The sequence below is a fragment of the Pteropus vampyrus genome, unplaced genomic scaffold, assembly GCF_000151845.1.
Source record: "Pteropus vampyrus isolate Shadow unplaced genomic scaffold, Pvam_2.0 Scaffold477, whole genome shotgun sequence".
NCBI lineage: Eukaryota > Metazoa > Chordata > Mammalia > Chiroptera > Pteropodidae > Pteropus > Pteropus vampyrus.
In genome coordinates, this window is record NW_011889258.1 from 1,995,809 (window position 1) to 2,003,590 (window position 7,782).

At 37.6% G+C, this 7,782-nt stretch overlaps 1 pseudogene; it reads right to left on the reverse strand.

The window, feature by feature from the left end:
* Window positions 1-344: 344 nt before the first annotated feature.
* On the reverse strand, window positions 345-912 carry LOC105307121 (annotated as a pseudogene).
* Window positions 913-7,782: the final 6,870 nt, after the last annotated feature.

Genomic DNA, 7,782 nt, shown 5'->3' on the forward strand with positions numbered 1-7,782 from the left:
GCACAATACTCTCTAGATCTATTCATGTTGTTGCAGATGGCAAGATTTCATTCTTTTTTTTTTTAAATTTATTTGTATGGCTGAGTAAAATTCCATTCTATGTATGTACCATATCTTCTTTATTCATTTATCCATTGATGGACACCCAGTATCCCTTCATATCTTGGCTATTGTAAATAATGCCACAATGAACATATGAGTGGACATGTCCCTTCAAAGTAGTATTTTGAGTATCTTCGAATTAATATCCAGAAGTGAGATTACTGGGTACTTCTTTGTCTTTTGTTAAGCCTTTGTTTTAAAGTCTATATTGCCTGGTATAAGTATTGCTACCCCAGATTCTATTTATTTATTTATTTATTTTTTGAGAAAAATAACTTTATTTTGTTTGGGGGGATGGACAAGTCTGCAGTCTCAGAACTTCTGGATTGTTTCTTGGTGCTGGCAGCGTTGGTGACCTTGAGTATGTTGAAGTGCATAGTCTTGCCCAGGGGCTTGTACTCACCCACTGTGACAATGTCGCCAATCTGGACATCTCTGAAGCAGAGAGACAGGTGCACGGACATGTTCTTGCGGCGCTTCTCAAAGCAGTTGTAGTTTCGGATGTAGTGGAGGTAGTCTCGGCAGATGATAGTGGTCCTCTGCATCTTCATCTTGGTCACCACGTCAGACAGGATGTGCCTTCAGATAGAGATGTTACTGGTAAAAGGGCATTTATTTTTTTGGATGTAGGTGCCCTCGATGGCCTCCTTGGGTGTCTTGAAACCCAGACCAATGTTCTCGTAGTACCGTGGGAGCTAATCTTTGCCAATTTCTCCAAGCAGGACTCTTTTATTTTGAAAGATGGTCGGCTGCTTTTGGTAGGCACTCTCAGTCTGAATGTCCACCATCTTCATGGCCATCTGAAAAAAAAAAAGACCAGATTCTAGTTTTTAATACACACTTTCATAAAAATAAAAAAAAAATTCTATCTCCTCACTTTCAGCCTGTATTTATTTTGATCTAAAGTGAATCTCTCATAGGCAAGAAATGTAAGGTTCTTGTTTTCTTATCCATTTAACCACTCTATCTTGATTGGAGCATTTAATACTTTTCCATTTTAAGTAATAGTTGATTGATGTGTAGTTATCGCTGTTTTATCATCTATATTTTTAATATTTTCTTCTTCTTAAATAAGTCCCTCTAACATTTCTTGTAATACTGACTTGGTGTTGATAAATTCTTTTAGCTTTTTTTTTTTTTTTTTTTTATGGTCCAGGAAGCTCTTTATCTGTCCTTCGATTCTAAATGATAGCTTTACTGGATGGAGTAATTTTGGTTGTAGGTCCTTGCTTTTCATCATTTTGAATATTCCCTGCCAATTCCTTCTGGCCAGAAAACTTTCTTTTGAGAAATCACCTGACAGTCTGATGGGAGCTCCCTTGTAAGTATCTTGCAGCTTTTAAGATTCTCTTTTTGTCTTTAACCTTTGGCATTTTAATTATTATGTGTCTTGCCATGGGCCTCTTCAGGTTCATCCTGTTTGGGATTCTGCATTTCCTGTGCTTGTATGTCTATTTCCTTCACCACATTAGGAAAATTTTCTGTCATTATTTCTTCAAATAGGTTTTCAATTCCCTTCGCTCTCTCTTCTGCTTCTGGTACCCCTATGTTGCGAATATTGGTATGCTTGATGTTGTCTCAGAGGCCCTTTAAACTAGTCTCATTTTTTGATTTTTTTTTTCACATTATGGTTCTGATTGGGTGTGTTCTGCTACCTTATCTTGTAAATCGCTGACTCAGTCCTCTGCTTCATCTAATCTGCCGTGGTCTCCTTCTAAAGTATTTTTCATTTCAGTTATTATATCCTTCATTTCTAATGGGCTCTTTTTTATGTTTTCTCCATTTTTATGTTTTCTGTCTCTTTTTTAAAATTCTCATTGACTTCACCTATTCTTCTCCTTGGTTCTTCGAGCATCCTTATAACCTGTTTTGTACTCTGCCTCCGATAGATTGCTTGACTCTATATATATATATATATATATATAGAGAGAGAGAGAGAGAGAGAGTCAAGCAATCTATATATATATAGAACTATATATATAAATATATATATATATATATAGTTCTTTTTCTGGAGCTTTGTTCTGTTCTTTCATGTGGGACATGTTTCTTTGTCTTCTATTTTGGCTACTTACCTGTGTTTGTGTTTATGTATCAGGTAGGGTTCCTAAGTCTCACAGTCTTAGTAGAGTGGCCTTATTTAGTAGGTGTCTTGTGGGGCCCAGTTGCACAGTCTTTCCTCATCAACTGTGCCAGGTGCTCCAGGTATGTCTCTTGTATGGGTTGTGTGTGCCCTCTTATTTTAGTTGAGATTTAGTTGCTGTTTGTGCATCAATGAGAGAGATTCCCTTTGGCCGATTGATTGTAATGACTGATTGGTGAGGGGCAGAACCTATGGAGCAGGATTTGCTTTAGCAGGGTTCTGGTGCCTGCCCAGTCTGTCCTTTGGGTGTGTCTTCCTCAGATGAAGCCTCAGGTTATGCTCCACCTCAGGGTGAAGACAGCCACTGATCATGCTGGCTCTAGAGTCTCCTGGGAGTGGTCCTTCCCTAGGCTAAGTTCAAGTGCAGTCAGCACGCTTCCTAAAGCCACTAGAACCCTGGGCTGGGGAGCCCTGTGTGGGGCTGGGGAGCCCTGTGTGGGGCTGGGGCCCCTCTCTCTTCTGGGAGTACTTATGCAGCCGAGATATCCCTTTCAATTTTCAACGGCCACATGCAATTGTGGGACCAGCTCTTTCCACAACTTCGCCCCACCTATAAGTCTCAAGGCGGCCTCTTATGTAAGTCCCCAGTTGTAAGACTTCTGTTCAGCCATACCTCAGGTGACTCCAAATGGTGGTTGTTCTGTAGTTTAGTTGTAATTTTAATGTGGCCATGAGAAGAGATGTCTCCTTCCTTACTATGCCATCTTGACTGGCAAGACGTATTTTTGAAATCTGCTATGGGTTTTTCGTTTTTCAAATGCCCTTTTGGACTCTTGATATTCACAGTCTGCACAGAGTAAGCACTAATTAAATACAAGTTCTTTTAAATTTTTTATTTGTATTGATATAATGTACTTTTTCTTCTTCAATCTATTAATGTATTCAGTAATATCTTCCCTAACATTACATTATCTTTAGGTTGTTGTAATAAATCCTAATTTGACAGTATGTATTATTTTATGTACTCATAATTTTTAATTTCTTAAGATTTCATTTGGACTGCTTACACATAGTTTATTAAGTCTAAGCTGTTAATTTTCTTTAGTGTGTTATCTTTCTTTTGTTTGACTTTGAATATCTTAGTTTTATAAAATGAATTATGCAACTTCTCTTCCTTTAATAGTATACTTCACATCTCCATGAATATTTTGTAACTACCATTTTGCACTTCTTAATCCCTTCTCTTTTTTTACCCATCCCAACACCCCTCACATCTGGCAACTCTCAAAATATTCTCTGTTTCTATGATTTTTTTTCTGTTTTATTTGTTTGCTTATTTTTTTTTCTTTAGATTCCACATGTAAGTGAAATCATATAGCATTAATCTTCCTCTGTCTTACTTACTCTGCGCAGTACACTACCATCTAGGACCATGCATGTTATTGCAGGTGTCAAGATTTCATGCAGAGATGCACATGTCCCTTCTAAGTAGGATTTGGGGTTTCTTCAGATAAATACACAGAAGTGGGCTTTCTGGGTGCTTCTTTGTCTCTTGTTACAATCTTTGTTTTAAATCTATTTTGTCTGATGTAAGTAATGCTACCCCAGATTGTTTTTTCATTTCCATTTTTATGAAATAAATTTTTCCATCCCTTTACTTTCAGTCTGTATATACCTTTCGATATGAAGTGAGTCTCTTGTAGGCAGCATATGTAAAGGCCTTGTTTTCTTAGCCATTCAGCCACTTATCTTTTGATTGGAGACTTTAATCCATTCACATTTAAATCAATTGTTGATAGATATATAGTTATTGCCAATATTCATATTTTTTCTCTTTTTCTGGAGCTTTGTTCTGTTCTTCCATTTGAGACATGTTTCTTTTGTCTTTCCATTTTGGCTGCCTCTCTGTGTTTGTTTCTGTGTATTAGATAAGGTTCCAATGTCTCCTGGTCTTAGTAAAGCAGCTGTATGTGTAGGTGTCCTGTGGGGCCCAGTGGCACAGTCTTCCCTAGTCACCTGAACAGGATGCTTCAGGTGTGTCTCTTGAATGAGTTGTATGTGCCCTTCTGTTGTAGTTGAGCCTTGGTTGCTGTTTGCACATCAGTGGGAAGAATTGAGCTTTGGTCTGTTTGTGAGGACTGGCTGGTGAGGGGCTGACCCTACATAGCAGAATTTACTTTAGCAGGGCTCTGGTGCCTGCCCAGTCTGCCCTCGGTGTGTGTCATCCTTGGATGCAGCTCCTAGTTGTACTTCAGCTCAGTGGAAGCCAGCCACTAGTCATTCCAGCCTGGGAAGGGATCCACCACAGGCCACGTTCAGCTACTGCCTTTGCATTTCCTGAGGCCACCTGGCAACAATCACCAAGCAATTCACAGATGGCTACCGCCTCAAGAGGCAAAGCCAGAGGTTGGACTTAGAGGTGCCTCAAGAGTCAAAGCCAGAAACCGTGTCCAGCTGGTGCTAGTGCCAGGCTTGAGGCTGCTCAGCAAGAGGTACAGGAAATGCTGAGGCCAGATACTACTTGTTTGCATTGTGTGAACCTTTAAGACATTATATGAAATTCCACACTATGGGCCAAGACAGGCTGTTTGTATGGAAAAGCCACTGGAGGTGTCTTGGGTGGGCTTGCAAGTTGGGAGGGGTAGGGTCTCGGCGAATCACCTGGGCTGGGCAACCTGTGTTAGCCAGGTTGATCGAGATTCAGATATGGCATTCACCTTGGTCTGCATGCCAGGGAGGGTGCAACAAAAGAGCAATGGATTCAGTCAACACTTCTGTCTAGGAGAAAGCTGCCCTTCCAGCCCTCACCCTGAAACTGGACAATTTAGCTCCCTCCATATGTCTCTGGCACATTTTGAGCAGCTACCCCACTGCTGGAGTTCCGAGCAAGTGAGTCTGTCAGTAAGTCCTTACATGGGCCCTTTTACAGGAATTTCTGATTCCCACAGCCCTTTGTCTCACTCGGTCAAATTCTCCTCTGGTTTTCACAGCCAGAGATTGTGGGGATTTCTCTTTCTGGCACTGAAACCCTGGACTGGGAAGCCCAGTGTGTGGCCAGGACCTCTCACTCTTCCATGGGGACCTCTGTAACTGAGATATCCCTCTGATTCTCAACCGCCACATGCAGGTCTGGGACTAGCCCATATCAATCTTCTGTCCCTTCTATTTGTCTCCAGATAGCCTATTTCTTACATCCCCAGTTGTAGAACTTCTGTTCAGCCAGACCTCAGGCAACTCCCAATGATTGTTCTCTAGTTTAGTTGTAATTTTGATGTGGTCATGAGAGGAGGCAAGCACGGCATCTACCTACTACACAATCTTGAATAGAAGTCCTCATTATTATTATTATTTTTTTTTACCTGATAACATATGATGTAGAGTCTCTTTTAATATGCTTATTTTCAACCTGTATATCTTCTTTGGTGAGATGTCTGCTAATCCTTGGCCCATTTTTCAGTTGAATTGTTTGTTTTCTTATTAGTGACATATAAAAGTTCTTTGTATCTTGGATAACATTCTTTATTTGATGTGTCTTTTGTAAACATTTTTTCCCAACCTGTACCTTGTCTTCTAATTCTCTTTACAATGTTTTTCACAGAGCAGAAGTTTTTAATTTTAATGATTTCCAGTTTATTAGTTATTTATTTCATCGATCATGCCTTTGGTGCTTTTTCCAAAAAGGTATCATCATACCCAAAGTCACCTAGATGTTTTTCCTATAATATTTTCTAAGCGTTTTATATTTAGGGCTATAATCCATTTTGAATTTTTTAAATAGAGGGTATAAATTCTGGGTCTAGATTCAGGTTTTTTTCTTTTTTTTTTTTGCTTATAGATGTCCAGTTGTTCCAGCATAACTTGTTGAAGAGATTATCTTTGCTGCAATGTATTGCCTTTGCTCCTTTGTCAAAGATCAGTTGACTATATTTATGTAGATCTATTTCTGGGCTCTCTATTCTGTTCCATTGATCTATTAGTCTCTTCTTTCACCAATACCACACTGTCTTTATAACTGTAGCTTTATATCAAGTCTTAAAGTTTGGTATTCAGACCTCTAACTTTGTTCTCCTTCAATATTGTATTGGCTATTCTAGGTTTTTTACTTTACCATGTAAACTTTAGAATCAGTTTGTCAATATTCGTGAAATAACTTGCTGGATTTTTTTATTACAATTGTGTCGATTTCATTGATCAAGTTGGGAAGAACAGACATCTTGATAATATTGAGCCTTCCTATTCATGAACGTTGGATATCTTTCTACTTATTCAGTTCTTTGATTTCATTCATCAGAGTTATGTAGTTTTCCTCAAATAGGTCTTACATATAGATTTTGTTAAATTTATGCATAAGTATTTCATTTCTGGAATGCTAATGTAAATGATATTGTGTTTTTAACCTCAAAATTCATTTATTTGTAAGTTTCCTGTATTTTTATTTGTTAAAGTTGCCAAACTTACTATTTAGATTCTCTATTTGTGAATTTCAGTATTTGTCACTTAAGAATTTGTTCAACTATAAGTAACAGAAAGCACAACTGATATTGGGTTAAACAAATAGGCATTTTTTTCTATTATAATAATAAATTTTGAGATAGATAGATGCTAGTATCAGTTCAATAGCTCAAAATATCATGGATAGTTTGTCTGTCACATGATAGCAGTATGGCTGTTATAGCATCAGACATCACACCCATCTTCAAAAAAAGAAATGGTGGGGAAAGAAATGGTACTTTGTAATAATGCCTCTATTATCAGGAAAGCAAAAGCTGACCCAACAACCATCAGCAGACTTATTATTATATTAACCCAAACTGATTATATGGCTATCTCTATTTGCAAGAGAATCTGTGAACCTAACTATTTAGCTTTTCTACCTTCTAAATGGAAGTGGGCAGAGGAAAGGAGTTGAGAATGGATATTATGACATGCATCTAGCAGTGCCTTCTATAGAGTAATTTCTATTTCCTCCTCAAATTATCTCTTTCATCAATATTTTTACATTTATTAGCTTAATATATAGCATCTAGCTTTATACCACCTAACATACACTGTTCTAATGCAAGTGTAAATTGATTAAACCTCTTTAGAAAATTGGTTGGCAAAATGGATACATACATGCTCCATGACCCAGAAATTCCACTCCTAGGTAGGAATACACTCAACAGAAATGCATATCACCAAAGATATGCACAAGAATATGTGTAGAAGTTGTATTCATAATAGTCTAAAACTAAAAACTATCTAAACTCCCATCAACAGTAAAAGGAATAAATTATGGCATATTCATACAATGGAATCTGGTATGTTCATATACTGGCCAAATGACTTCACATAAAAATATAATTCAGTTTCACAAACAAAATGTTGAGTGAAAGAAGCCATATACCAAAGTGGACATGCTTTATGATACCATTTATATAATATTCAAAAGGAGATAAAATTAATCCATATTATTAAAAGTCAAGATCGGAGTTACCCTCACTAGAGATGTGGGTAATGACTAAAAATGAGCATAAGAGGAATTTATGGAGGGCTTATAATGTTATATTATTTAACTTAGGTATGTTCAACTTGGAAAAATTATTTTAATTTTAACT